Source organism: Heptranchias perlo, chromosome 28 (genome assembly GCF_035084215.1).
Source record: "Heptranchias perlo isolate sHepPer1 chromosome 28, sHepPer1.hap1, whole genome shotgun sequence".
Taxonomy (NCBI): Eukaryota; Metazoa; Chordata; class Chondrichthyes; order Hexanchiformes; family Hexanchidae; genus Heptranchias; species Heptranchias perlo.
The window spans coordinates 5,961,967-5,975,447 of record NC_090352.1 but is presented as its reverse complement, the minus strand read 5'-3'; the positions used below and the strand labels follow the sequence as shown (position 1 = coordinate 5,975,447).

The 13,481-nt window shown below is 43.3% G+C and overlaps 1 protein-coding gene across 1 annotated transcript in view; it reads right to left on the bottom strand.

The window, feature by feature from the left end:
* srrm3 (serine/arginine repetitive matrix 3) overlaps positions 1-13,481 on the bottom strand; it is a 632,220-nt gene that overhangs the window by 455,056 nt on the left and 163,683 nt on the right. The window contains exon 3 of the mRNA XM_068007973.1: positions 10,922-11,011. The gene's annotated coding sequence lies outside the window, so the exon portion shown is untranslated. The remainder of the gene's footprint in view (positions 1-10,921; positions 11,012-13,481) is intronic.

The window sequence follows — 13,481 nt, the reverse complement described above, 5'->3', positions numbered from 1 at the left end:
CATGGAGACAGATTTTTATTTAATCACCTGAGACTTGAGAAGAAGTCAAACTCCAGCTGGTATTTACCAAATTCAACTTCCTTTCTCATAATTTACAAAAGATCCAACATGAATGCCTCTGTACTGTCACACTGAGAAGAGCTTTGCAGATCGTTACTTCCAATGGCAATAGTGAATTTGAGAAGTCTGCTAATGCTTTTATAAATATACCCACTGCTTCCTTTTACAGATGATGATCTGCAGTGAGCACCAGAGCAGCATGGTGCATGACAACACCCAATGTCACCAACTACACTAACACCAACCTGCAAACTAGCATTTTGGAATTCACTGGGTGCTGCCCAATATAGTGGTGAGAAAAGGGCAGAAGAGGTTGGAGCAGATTTGGGGCCAGAAGATGCAGGCCACTGAGTCGTCATACTTGCTGCTTCTGGTCAGGCCCCTCGAGCTGGAATATTTAGTCTTCCTGCATTCCAAAAGAGAATGATTGAACAACAATAACTTGCATTTATAAAGCGCCTTTAACATAGTAAAATGTCCCAAGGCACTTCACAGGAACATTATCAAATAAAATTTGACACCGAGCCACATAAGGAGATATTAGGACAGGTGAACAAAAGCTTGGTCAAAGAGGTGAGTTTTTAGGTGCGTCTTAAAGGAGGAGAGCAAGTTACGGAGGCAGAGAAGTTTAGGGAGGGAATTCCAGAGCTTAGGGCCTAGGCAGCTAAAGACACTGCCACCCATGGTGGAGCGATGAAAATCGGGGATGCATAGAGGCTAGAATTGGAGGAGCGCAGAGATCTCAGAGGGTTGTAGGACTGGAGGAGGTGACAGAGATAGGGAGGGGCGATGCCATGGAGGGATTTGAAAACTAGGATGAGAATTTTAAAATCAAGCTGTTCCTGGACCAGGAGCCAATGTAAGTCAGAGGACAGGGGTGATGGGAGAACAGGACTTGCTGCGAGTTCGGATACGGGCTGCAGAGTTTTGGATGAGCTCAAGTTTATGAACACATGGAAAGTTCAGAGAAGTACCTTGACTCCATCCCTGTGGTAATGGGAAGGATGGGAAGGATGGGAAGATGGTTTTCTGGTATGAAGTCTACTTTGCTGAGGCACCAGCATCTTTCACAGCTGCAATGGCCACAGCAGCAGAGTCCAACAGAGAAAGGTTACAAGCAGCAGTCAGTTAGAGATCAGAACTGCAAAGGTGCATGTTACTCTAGCTGTAGCAGATAAGTGGGGTTCCTGAGGAGATGCCCTATAGCACAGGCACGAGAACAGTCATGTGATGAGCTATCACTGGGTTTTGTGTCACACTAAGCCCTGTACAAGTGGCTTCTAGGGACACTAGGAACTCAAATGCAAGGACCTCCTGACACAGATGGAGGGAACTTAGACGTGTCACCATTCTACTCCGGGGAAACCACAAGCCTCAACAACAGCGGTGAACAACTTCTGGCACTCTCCTAGGGAACATGTAGAGCATGTCTATTGACAACATATCCACCGGTAACTAGGAGTGAACAATCCACAGGTGGTGGTAGGCACACCAGGAAAACATATGGGGAAGTAATACAATGGTACTGATGGGCTACACACAGTGAGGAAAAAACAGTCCTTTTGCTGTTGGTTGTTCACCATTTTTTTCCTCCTGCCTCTCATGGACCTCAACACCAAGTTTCTGTTGATGGCAATGCTGTGCAAGATGCACCACACCAACAGTTCTTCCAGTTATCAGAGGGAAATATGACATGGCCAAACCACCCTCCCCAGCAATCCAAGTATTGTAAGTGTTTGCTTGAGCACCTCAAAAGCTTGCTCAATGAGCATCCTATTTCTAGTGTAGACATCGCTATATCTGTCCTGGAGATTAGTATGGGGATTTACCAAAGACTTCAGTAGCCATGAGCACAAAGCATATCCCTCATTTCCCAAATAGCAGCTATCAATCCAACCTTTCCGTTCAAACAATTCTATCATGCTGGGCTGCCTCAACAAGAACAAACTCTCTCAATAGCATGAACTACGATGCATGAGCTTTTGGTCACATCTGGACAATTAGAGAACACAGGCCCATTCTATTCATACACAGCCCAGGAGTGTGGTAATGTGCACACAATGCTCTGCCTTTTAGGGAAATGGGGCAGCTGGTAAAGGCCAAGATGCCTTTGCTCCTTCTATTGGTGGTCCATGCAGAACTGTACGAACTAGTGTGTGACCGGTAGAGTGCTTTGGTCACCCTGCGATGCTACACAGAGGCAGATTCCAGTCATGTCTTTTTGGGCACCTAGAAAGTGCTAATGGCATAGAAATTCAGCCATTTTATTTTGCTATCCACCAACCGTGTTGTTTCTCTTGCTGACGTCCAGTGCAAATAACATTGCACCAAATAACAAGGGACAGCTGCTTTGCTCAGCTCGAGCCTCATCTGACACTGATTTGCTTTGCATGGAAGCATCTCAGTCTAGGGTAGATGGTCAACACAGTAATGGACTTATATTATACCATCAACACTTCCTTTCTGTGGTCTCTTGCAGCTAGCCATCCACAATATCAGCCTGCAATTGGTGTGACATTCACTACAGTGCTACCAAGAATACACAGGAAAACAAGAATGCTGGTATGGTACCAAAAGAATCATCAACCTGCTAAATACTATTCCTCACAACCAGGAGAACTGTACCAAGCTGTGTAATGTAACAAATGTGGCTTATGCTGTCCAAATGAAGAGGGTGATTCTAACTTTAAGGGTCTATTGTGAGAGTTTCTATTTATATACAAAAGCATTGTTCCTTTGATTGTGTAAGTACTTGTTTCATAAATGTGGCCCTTACAAGTTCAAGTAACCCTCTCTTCATTTAAACAACAAACTCTATTTGGCACATCATTAGGCTAAGCACATCTAAGCAAATAAACTTCAACAAGCACATTCAAACCATTAACAAGTTTATTCTTTCCTCTCTACTTCATTATTTACATATCGGCACTTTATAAATGAGAGGATATCATCAATACGTGGTAAAATGGCTCAAAGGCCATTTTACGAATCTCAACAATAGTTGACACCATGAGGAATATATTAGTCACTGTGCAATTATATATAAAATACCTTTGTTGTTCTTTGTTGTAAAAGAGTAGTGAGTGTGAAGTATTGAACTCTCCTAACTGTAATCACAAAGAATACGAGTTGAGAATGAGAAATCCCCCATTCAACCCATCAAAATCCATCCCTCTAGTACATTAGCTTGCCCTTCTTGGTATCTTGTATTTTGATGTCAAGCTCTTTGAATAAAACAGGTTTTCAAGCTATCTGTTCTATAATTACTTTCCACTGACTTCAATTTTAATGCTCTGGTCCTACTTTGAAATAACCTTCTAAATTTACTTTATCCACATCATTTAATATACGAAGTCGTACAACACCAGGTTATAGTTCAACAGCTTTATTTGAAATCACAAGCTTTCGGAGCTTTCCTCCTTCATCAGGTGAGTCACTCGCCTGACGAAGGAGCAAAGCTCCGAAAGCTTGTGATTTCAAATAAAGCTGTTGGACTATAACCTGGTGTTGTACGACTCCGTACATTTGTCCACCCCAGTCCATCACCGGCATCTCCACATCATCATTTAATATGTTACATATCTTAATGAGGTCTCCCCCTTTCACCACCTTCTTTCTAGACTGAAGTTTTAGCTTCTTTAATCTTACTTATAGCTCGTCCTCTTTACACTTGGGTACTAACTTGTTGCTGTTTTCTATACCCTTTCTAATGTAAGTATGTATCTTTATGATGCTGTTACAAAAAGGGAACAAAATGCACTGTAAAGCCATAGCATAACCTCTATGCACTTGGATTTGTAGATAGTTCTGACCACATATCTCACACCCTAATAGCTTTTTTAATTGTTTCACCACATGGTCTGGATATTGAAAGAGACAAATCTACTACTTTACTCCTTTCTCCCAACCAAGTACGTTCTTTGGGCTGGATGAATTCCTTTCCTTGCACGTCACATTTTTTCGACAACCTATATGTAATATTTGACATGTATCTGTGTTAAATTCTACATGCCATGTGTCTGCTTAATTGTGTAACTTATCTAAATTCATCTACAAATCTTTTGCTGCATCCAATGGCCCTGATATTACCAGGGAGGTGGGATGGCAGCGAGGGGGGGGGGGGGGACTGGGCACGTGGGTAACCCACCCATTGAAATCGGTCCGTTCCCCACGCGATCGTGGGTAAATTGAAGGCACTTCCCGTGGATTCCAGGTTTCCCGTCATCAACCTGCGCAGCGGGCAGACTGCGCATCCGCATCACAGGCTGTCAGCTAGAGGAGCCCTATTTAAAGGAGCAGTCCTCCAATGCTGCTTCTGGAGCAAACACCCAAAATTACACAATGGAGCAGACCAGGGGAAAGGCTGCTCCCAGATTTACCGATGCCTCACCCCAGGTACTACTGGATGGGGTGAGGAGGAGGAGGGATATTTTCTACCCAGTGAACGGGAGGAAGTGGCCTGTCTCTGCCACCAAGAAGGCCTGGCTCGAGTTGGCAGAGGAGGTCAGCAGCAGCAGCAACGTCTCCCACACATGGATACAGTGCAGGAAGCGCTTCAATGACCTAACTAGGTCAGCCAAAGTGAGCACACTTACTCATTCTCCTACACTCCGTCTTCCACATCACCGCCCTCACCCCACAACTCCTTCTGCACTGCCAAAACTACTCTATCACATCACTCCTCGCACCCACTCAAACCTCATCCTCAACTTACCTGCACTTACACACCTCCCCTGTACTCATCCCACCACTACCACTCAACCCAATCCTTATACAATGTCATGGCTCTGACTCATACTCACCCTCTGATGCATCTCTTTCACGGTCAGCCTCACCCAAACCAATGCATACAGCAGTTGGCCACGTCACCATTCCTCACTCACGCCTCTCTACTTTCTCCCCTTAAAGAGAGCCCAGAATGCATGGGAGAGGGCGAAGACCGGAAGGGGGCCGCAACATCTTGTCGTCCTCACAGATGCGGAGCAGGAGGCTCTTGAGTTGAACCGCACCCTCGAGTGCCTGTCCGTCGGGGACGCCGAGACTGGCAACTTACAAATGTCTGGTGACAGAACTTTAAAATTCGGCACTCACAACAGGAAATGATGTTAACATGCCTTGCCATCTTCAGCATCTCAACATCTGTCATCATGCTTAATATTGCCTTCTGTTCTCTTACAGGGCCATCAGTTACTGCCATGACGGCGGAGGGCGATTCCTCAGAGGACCAGCCGGCCTCTGAGGGGGCACCGTCACATCTGAGCAAGCCATCCACCAGCGCAGATACACACACCTTGGTGGGTCACCGCCCTCACTTAGTTGGGGTCGCACATGGTGAGTCACCACACACGTAAGCACGGGCAAACACTGGTGGCAGGGGCAATTGAGGAGAGTCCACGTCAATGGGAGCAATCTTCTCCAGCCTCTGCTCAGCTGAACACAGATGCTGAACCCTGGGGGCCATCCATGAAAAGGAGAATGATTGAGGGGCAGCAGCGCATTTGCGAGGTGCTGGAACAAATGTCATGTGCACTCTCCAAAATCACGCAGAGGATGGAGGAGTCCAACTCCTGCATGAGTGGAACGGTGGCACAAATACAGGAGGGAATCTCTGAGATACTGTCACAGGGACGTGAGGGCACCTCTGAGATAGTGTCGCGATAGAGGGAAGGCGAGCCTCTATCAAGCTTCATGCACGGCTCACCAATGAGTCCATTGAGGCCCTGACAACGGCCCTTCGGACTCGGTGAGCAACTTTCTGCCGCCTTAAACAAGCAGGAACATACTCTGGCACTGGCCTTACAAGGCTTCACACATGTCCTCTAAACTGTCGTCCAGCAGGGTGGTAGGAGTGGTGTGGGCCTGGCCCAGGAGAAGGGATGATGGCGAAAGGGGACATAGAAGTGAAGACGCCACTCAAAGCGCTCCCACCTGTTGCCCCCCTCTCAACCAGTACCCGCAAAGCTGCCTCCTCTTCAGGTTGCCGAGCCTGCCCCTGCACAGGTGCAGGTGGAGCAGTCTTTGGAGCGACCCTCATGGCCACCGAAACCAAGAGGGTGTAGGCCCACAGCATCTAATTGGTCAGGGCATGAACAAGAGCAACCTGCCACTATCTCTGCTGCAGCCACAGGGGAGGCACCATGTAGGAGTACTCGTAAGCGTAAGGTGAAGGTTTTGTGAGCACAAAGGGGATGCACATGGGTGTTTGATGGTTTGTCATGTTTTTTTATTCATATTTGATTTTTGTTAATGGCACATTAAATATTATTATTGTCACCACTACAGTCACGTCTTGGCCATTCTTGACTGGCTTGTGTAATAAGTCCCTTTCATGAGGTTCACCATGAACACCCACACTTGATGCCACCTATTGGGTCACTCTACAGTGGGTGTATGTGTAGTTGCACAATTATTTTGTGCTGGTGCCTGTGGCGCAGCACTGTGTCGTGGAGCTCCACGTGACGGAGGTGGACAGTGTGACTGGTGAGGCTGGTGATTTTGCTAGTCTTCAGATGAATTGGTGAATGCAGTTATGGCGCCCCCCCCATCCTGACGGTATGAGTTTGAGAGGGTCCACAAAATAGGTAAATGTGTTTGCACAGCAGAGTTTAGGGTATAAATTAAAAATTTTAAGTGGAAAGACAAAGGTGTCTGAAACTTTGTCTGAAGTGACAGAGTGCCCTGCTGCAATAAATGACGTTTTCTCCCCACCTGTCAAATAATCCTTTGCATCTCCCACTGGCTGCTGGCTGAAACACGTCTGCTCCAATAGGGAGTGTTTCCCACAGCACGGGAAACACGCTGAGGATCCTTCAAAATCGCACCCCTACCAAAATCTCCAGTCAATGAGGTCTGTCAAGTACCTCAACTATCTGACTAACTATCTGACTAACTATCTAAAGCAGCATCCCGCCGGCTTTAATTGCCGGTGGGAGTCCCGCATTCGGGAGCTGCGCGCGCACCTGAACGCGTCACTGGGGAACCCGGAAGTCAGCAGGTTGGAGCCGGGCTCCGAACCCGCTCCAGGATTCCGCCATTTTAGGAGCCTACCGCCTCCAATGCACTTGCTTGGCCATCCGAAAATCGGCCCCAATGTCTAGAAGGCTTCAAACTCTGGAGAAATCACTCCCTGTAATATTGTATGCATTCCTTCCCAGGATCTCAAAACTGCAGAACTACTTACCTACCTCTGTAGTTTCTTCTTCCTCAAATTTGCAGGCTATTAACCCAAGCTTGGCATCACCTAATAACTATTTCTTAATTTATTTGGTCTTTGATGCCCAGAATTGCATGCACCACCCAAATGACTAACACTGGTTTAAGGAACTGCTTCCTTTCACTATTTTTTGGATACCTCAAGTGTAATGTACTCCTGTATTATTTATTTTAATCGAGAAACCCAGGTAAAAACCAAGGTTAATTCACTGCTTGGGACATACTTTACAAGTTTTGTTTTAATGTGTATGCATTAAGACAATTGGAATCTTACCAATTTTTTCTTGGTATTCCTGCACTTATGTTCTGACACAAGAAAACTGATTACAATCAAAAGATCAAACATTTTCAGGAAAAAATGGTGGATAGAGAGGGGGAAGAGGAGAAGCTCCATGCTTTTAATGAAAAGCCAAATTTGGCAGCACTACAATGAAACAAAGGCAATCCAGACTGAGACAATTAACTCCTTTAAAAAGCTGCACAAGTATCTGGTTAGTATTGTGACTGGAAGTTACAGGTACAGACTCCCTGGTTCCTAGCATGCTGGATGAAGGAATGTTCCCCGTGGAGGGCTGCAGGCGAAAGTTGAGTAGTGGGCCATGCAAGGAGTGAATGAATATTTTTGAATTTTGTTTGATTATCTTTGAGATTCAGAAGGTACTTCCACAGCCCTCTCTGCAGGATATGGAAGGGTACATTGTACGTTGTCTGCAAAACTGGAGTAGGTTTGATGGGATGACGGTACTTCAAGCTTAAACAATAGAATAAGAGGGCACATGTTCAAACTAGTGAATGGCAAATTTAGGACTGATGTTAAGAACTTCTTCATGCAAAGAATTATCAACAACTGAAATGGATTCATTCAAGGCATAATGTAGGTAAAATCCCCAGAATCACTTAAGACAGGACTGTCCAAACTTTTTTCCCCTATGCCTGTGTGAAGCACCTTGGGATGTCTATCTACATTAAAAGCGTTATTTAAATGCAAATTGTTGTTGTTCATGGGACACATATAAAGTTTAAATCCATATTTCCATTAATTTGTATATATCTTAAATTGCTGATCGTCACACTTATGGGTTTTTACACCAGATATTTTCTCAGGTTTGTTGGTCACTCCCAGAAGTGGACCTCACATCCCCTACAATTCAAGGTGTACCTTTTTTGCCCAAACTCTACATAAATGATTGCATGACTCAGAGATTGTTTGAAGTAAGGGTTCTCTCTTACATCAGCTACCATAATGTATCATGTATCGCCAAGTGAATTCTCTTTTCTCTACACATGGATAAACACTCTTACCAATTGAGACACAAGCTTCAAACCAATAAGTGATTTTATTTCCCTATAGTCCTTAATATAGAAAACAACAAAGAAGCAAATTGCTTTCTCTCTAAACGTGGACCTGTAAATATACATTTGCTTGTTATAACCTCAAACAAGCCTTACTATAGGTTGGCATAGAACTTGAAAACTGTACACACCTGAATGTAAGCTGTACACACACTCTGACTTCTCTTTCCCCGACTAAAAAACTGCCAATATAAATCTGTGGGATTAAATCTGTCCACTGAGTTCAGAATCACAGTGAGTTCCAGTCAATCAAGGGCCCTGCCTCTTTTCAAAGGATTCAGAAGTAACTGTTAATCAAAGTCACTATCCTTTGATGTGTGACCATGGGGCATGTCATAGTCAGCCATGATTAACCAATTAACATTCCAGTTCCCGTTGTGTGGCCCAAAATTAACTTACACCTTGAGGACACAGAACGCAGACAACTCTGTTTTGGGCTGATAGCTTCTATTGACAAAGATGCTTTGTGTGGCCTTGTGAGCCAAGGCCTTACATGTTGATTCTAGCGATATAAAAATGCAAGTTAAAAAAATCCCTGGCAAAAATCCATTTAGTTTGGGGTACACTCTTTTTTAAACTCCTTCTGAACCAAGAGAAACAGATCTTAGGCATTCTAATTTAGCATTTATCCACCAATGAGGCAAAAGTGCTAAAAATAGCTCTTTCCAACTCTTCAGGTCTGCAAAATTCAAAGAGATCAAACCAGTGAATAAGAAATAAAAGCAGAAATAGAACAGATTCAGGGTTCATCGGCTGCATTTCCAGGAATGGGCCTCACATGGCTGAGGCCATAGCTGACAGTTGGATGTGATAATGGGGACGGAAACCTACAAACATTTTCCATGGCATCATATAAATTCTTTGCTGATCTGGTTTCATAATTATTTTTGCATTGTTTTGTGGAGCACAGTGCATTAGGGAGTGGACGCACTGAGATATCCAAGGCCCTTCCCTTCAGCATGTCCACCCTCCATCGCAGGGAATGTTCTCTGGTGGCCTCTGAAACCCACTGCGGATTAGTCTTTAGATTATGGTTAGAATTAGCTAATATAAAACAACATTAGGGAGGCCAAGGATGGGTATTAGTGGACTTATTTTTCCCTTTAAGAAACTAACCCCTAGATACTATAAGACAGAAATAGTTTACCTGCAATCCCAAAGATTGGAAGTTGGCCCAAAGGCCAAAAGTAAATTTACAATCTGTGTGCAGAACAGGTTTGTTTATTTTTTTTAAAAGGTTTGTTTCTCCTGGTTCAGAAGGAATTTAAAGAAGAGTGTACCCCAAACTAAATACTCAAAAATGTTATCCACACCATGGGAAGTACATCTGTCGAAATTACTTCTGAATTAAATAAGGATCGCCCAGAAGCCGTGGACAAAACAAATGTAAACATCTCCAAACAAGCAGCCGAGTAATGTGAAAATCGATATGGTCAGATTGTTGAGATTTCAAGAGGGAGACCCTTCAGATATTTATTCTGTTTTTGCTTCCATTTATAGTTGCTTGTGCTTTACATGGAATGAATTCAATTAGGAGCCCATCTACTGATGACTCCTTATTTCTCATTTCAGAAAAGTGTAATAATCACCCTTTGGCTTGAATGAGAAACAAATTTACTTTGACAGCATATGTCTGACAGATTAATTCACCAGCTGTCAATTGTCAGCAAAAGGACAGCTTGAAAGGCTCCTAATACTTTGCTGTAATTTCTTCACTCGAAGTACTGTTGGGAGATCTAACAAATCTGCTAGTACTGTAGCAGTAGCAAGCAGATAGCAGTGAACAAGGTTTAGAATGACAAAACACAGAGCGATGACCTCCCACAAAGGACGTGAGACTTTCTTTGTTAGAATGTGCAAACTTCCTACTGAACGCTCAGGAGCAGCAAAAACACAAGGGGCATTTGACCTAAAAGGAGTGTGACACTTTAAAGAGGTTCGCATCACTTTACTGCTGCCCAAGGGCGCCCTATAAAGTCATGTGAACAGCATCAAAATAGCTAATTGAAAAATCTGGTTTCGGGATTAAACCAATCCTTGTCCTGAATCACTGATGGACAGATCCTTAGACTCTGTCCTGAAGCTGTGTTCTGAACAAGATAAAAAAAATCTGATCACTTTTTAGCTTCTGGTCAGCATCAAGGTCTGAGAGTCACACTCTGTGAGATAAATCACTACAGTAAGCTTGCGAGTGAAAGCTACCCGACCAATGGCATTTTGTTTCTGGGGTTCTGGAAGCTCTGGTTTAACAGTATTAGCATATTTTTACCAGAATGAGAATTTTAACATTTCCTACCTTGTAGGTGACAATTTTGGTTGCAACAAATTTGATGTCTGGATGATTGATGGCAAGGGCCTGATTAAACTCCGTTGGCTGGTAATATAGCTAGGATTTCAAAAGCAAAATATACAGATTAGAAATATCGAAAAGGATTGTAAAATACTTTCTAAACCTTTATAACCTCAGAAAAAGATGTTTATCGAAGGAAATCTGCCATTACAATATCCTTTTAGACGATGTAGTTTACAATCAGGAAAGATCTTTTCTCATATCGAGTATTCATTCTTTGTGCACAATATAAGAATCTTTTTAACCTTTTTAAATGTAGGGGTATATTTTCCTCCAGTCAAGAGAGTTCCCGCCTACAGTATACAGACATCACAATCCTGACTGTCACATATAGATTGGGAAGAGCAGAGTAGCTCAAGTCAGAAAGGTAGTGAATTTCTTGAGTGCATTCAAAATAGTTTTCTGGAGCAATATATTCTGGAACCAACAAGAGGGCAGGCCATACTAGATTTAATAATGAATAATGAGCCAGACTTGGTTAATAATCTGGTAGTAAGGGAACATTTATCTAACAGTGACCATAATATGATCAAATTCAATGTTTGAAATGGAAAAACTTAACACGGTTACTAAGATTCTAGATTTTGGTAAGGCTAACTTTAATGGGTCGAGACAGAGACTAATAACAGCAAACTCGTCAAAACTGTTATCGGGTAAAACTACAGATGAACAGTGGGAGGTGTTCAAAAAAGAATTTAGCTTAATACAGGACCAGTATATACCCCTAAGGGGCAAGAGCTCTGCTTACCAAATAAAACAGCCATGGTTGACAAATGCGGTGAGAGATAACATAAAACAAAAGGAAAGAGCATACAAAAGTGCAAAGAATAGTGGCGATCCAGGGGACTGGGAGAGCTATCAAGAACAGCAAAGGGAGACAAAAACGATAGTAAGAGCTGCAAAAAGGAAATATGAAAAGAAACTTGCGAGGGATATCAAGATAAACACAAAAGGTTTTTACAATTATATTAGAAGAAAAAGTGTCGTCAAGGGTAATGTGGGGCCTTTAAAAACAGATGTGCATAATATTGCAAATGAAAATAAGGAAATGGCAGACTTGTTGAATAATTACTTTGTGTCAGTCTTCAAGTGTCAGTGGGGGAGCATTTAGGGAGCAGCGATCATAGTATCATAAGGTTTAGACTAGCTATGGAAAAGGACACGGACCACTCTAAAGTAAAATTACTCAATTGGAGGAGAGCCAATTTCAATGGGATGAGAACAGATCTTGCTCGGGTAAATTGGAATCAAAGATTGGCAGGCAAAACTGTAATTGAACAGTGGGCGGCCTTTAAAGAGGAGATGGTTTGGGTACAGTCTAGGCACATTCCCATGAGGCAGAAAGGTAGGGCAACTAAAGTCAGAGCTCCCTGGATGACAAAAGAGATAGTGAGTAAGATGAAACGGAAAAAAGGGGCGTATGACAGATGTCAGGTTGATAACATAAGTGAGAACCAGGCAAAATATAGAAAGTACAGAAGGGAAGTGAAAAAGGAAATAAGAGGGGCAAAGAGAGAGTACGAGAATAGACTGGCGGACAACATAAAAGGGAATACAAAAGTCTTCTACAGGCATGTAAACAGTAAATGGGTAGTAAGAGGAGGGATGGGGCCAATTAGGGACCAAAGAGGAGATCTACCCATGAAGGGAGAGGGGATGGCCAAGGTGCTAAATGAGTACTTTGCATCTATCTTTACCAAGGAAGGAGATGCTGCCAGAGTCTCAATAAAGGAAGATATAGTTGAGATGCTGGATGGGCTAAATATTGATAAAGAAGAGGTACTAGAAAGGCTAGCTGTACTTAAAGTAGATAAGTCACCCAGTCCGGATGGGATGCATCCTAGGTTGCTGAGGGAAGTAAGTGTGGAAATTGCGGAGGTACTGGCCATAATCTTCCAAACATCTGTAGATACGGGGTGGTGCCAGAGGACTGGAGAATTCCAAATGTTACATCCTTGTTCAAAAAAGGATGTAAGGATAAACCCGGCAACTATAGGCCAGCCAGTTTAAACTCAGTGGGGAAACTTTTAGAAACGATAATCCGGGACAAAATTAACAGTCACTTGGACAAGTGTGGATTGATTAGGGAAAGCCAGCACAGATTTGTTAAAGACAAATAGTGTTTAACTAACCTGATAGAGTCTTTTGATGAGGTAACAGAGAGGGTAGACGATGGAATAAAGGAGGCAGTAGCAACAAGGATACAGAATTGGCTATGCGACAGGAAACAGAGAGTAGTGGTGAACGGTTGTTTTTCAGACTGGAGGGAGGCATACAGTGGTGTTCTCCAGGGGTCGGTGCTGAGACCACTGCTTTTCTTGATATATATATATATTAGTGACTTGGACTTGGGTGTACAGGGCACAATTTCAAAATTTCCAGATAACACAAAACTTGGAAGGGCGGTATACAGTGAGGAGGATAGTGATAGACTTCAAGAGGATATAGACAGGCTGGTGGCAAGGGCGAACACGTGGCAGATGAAATTTAACGCAGAAAAATGCAA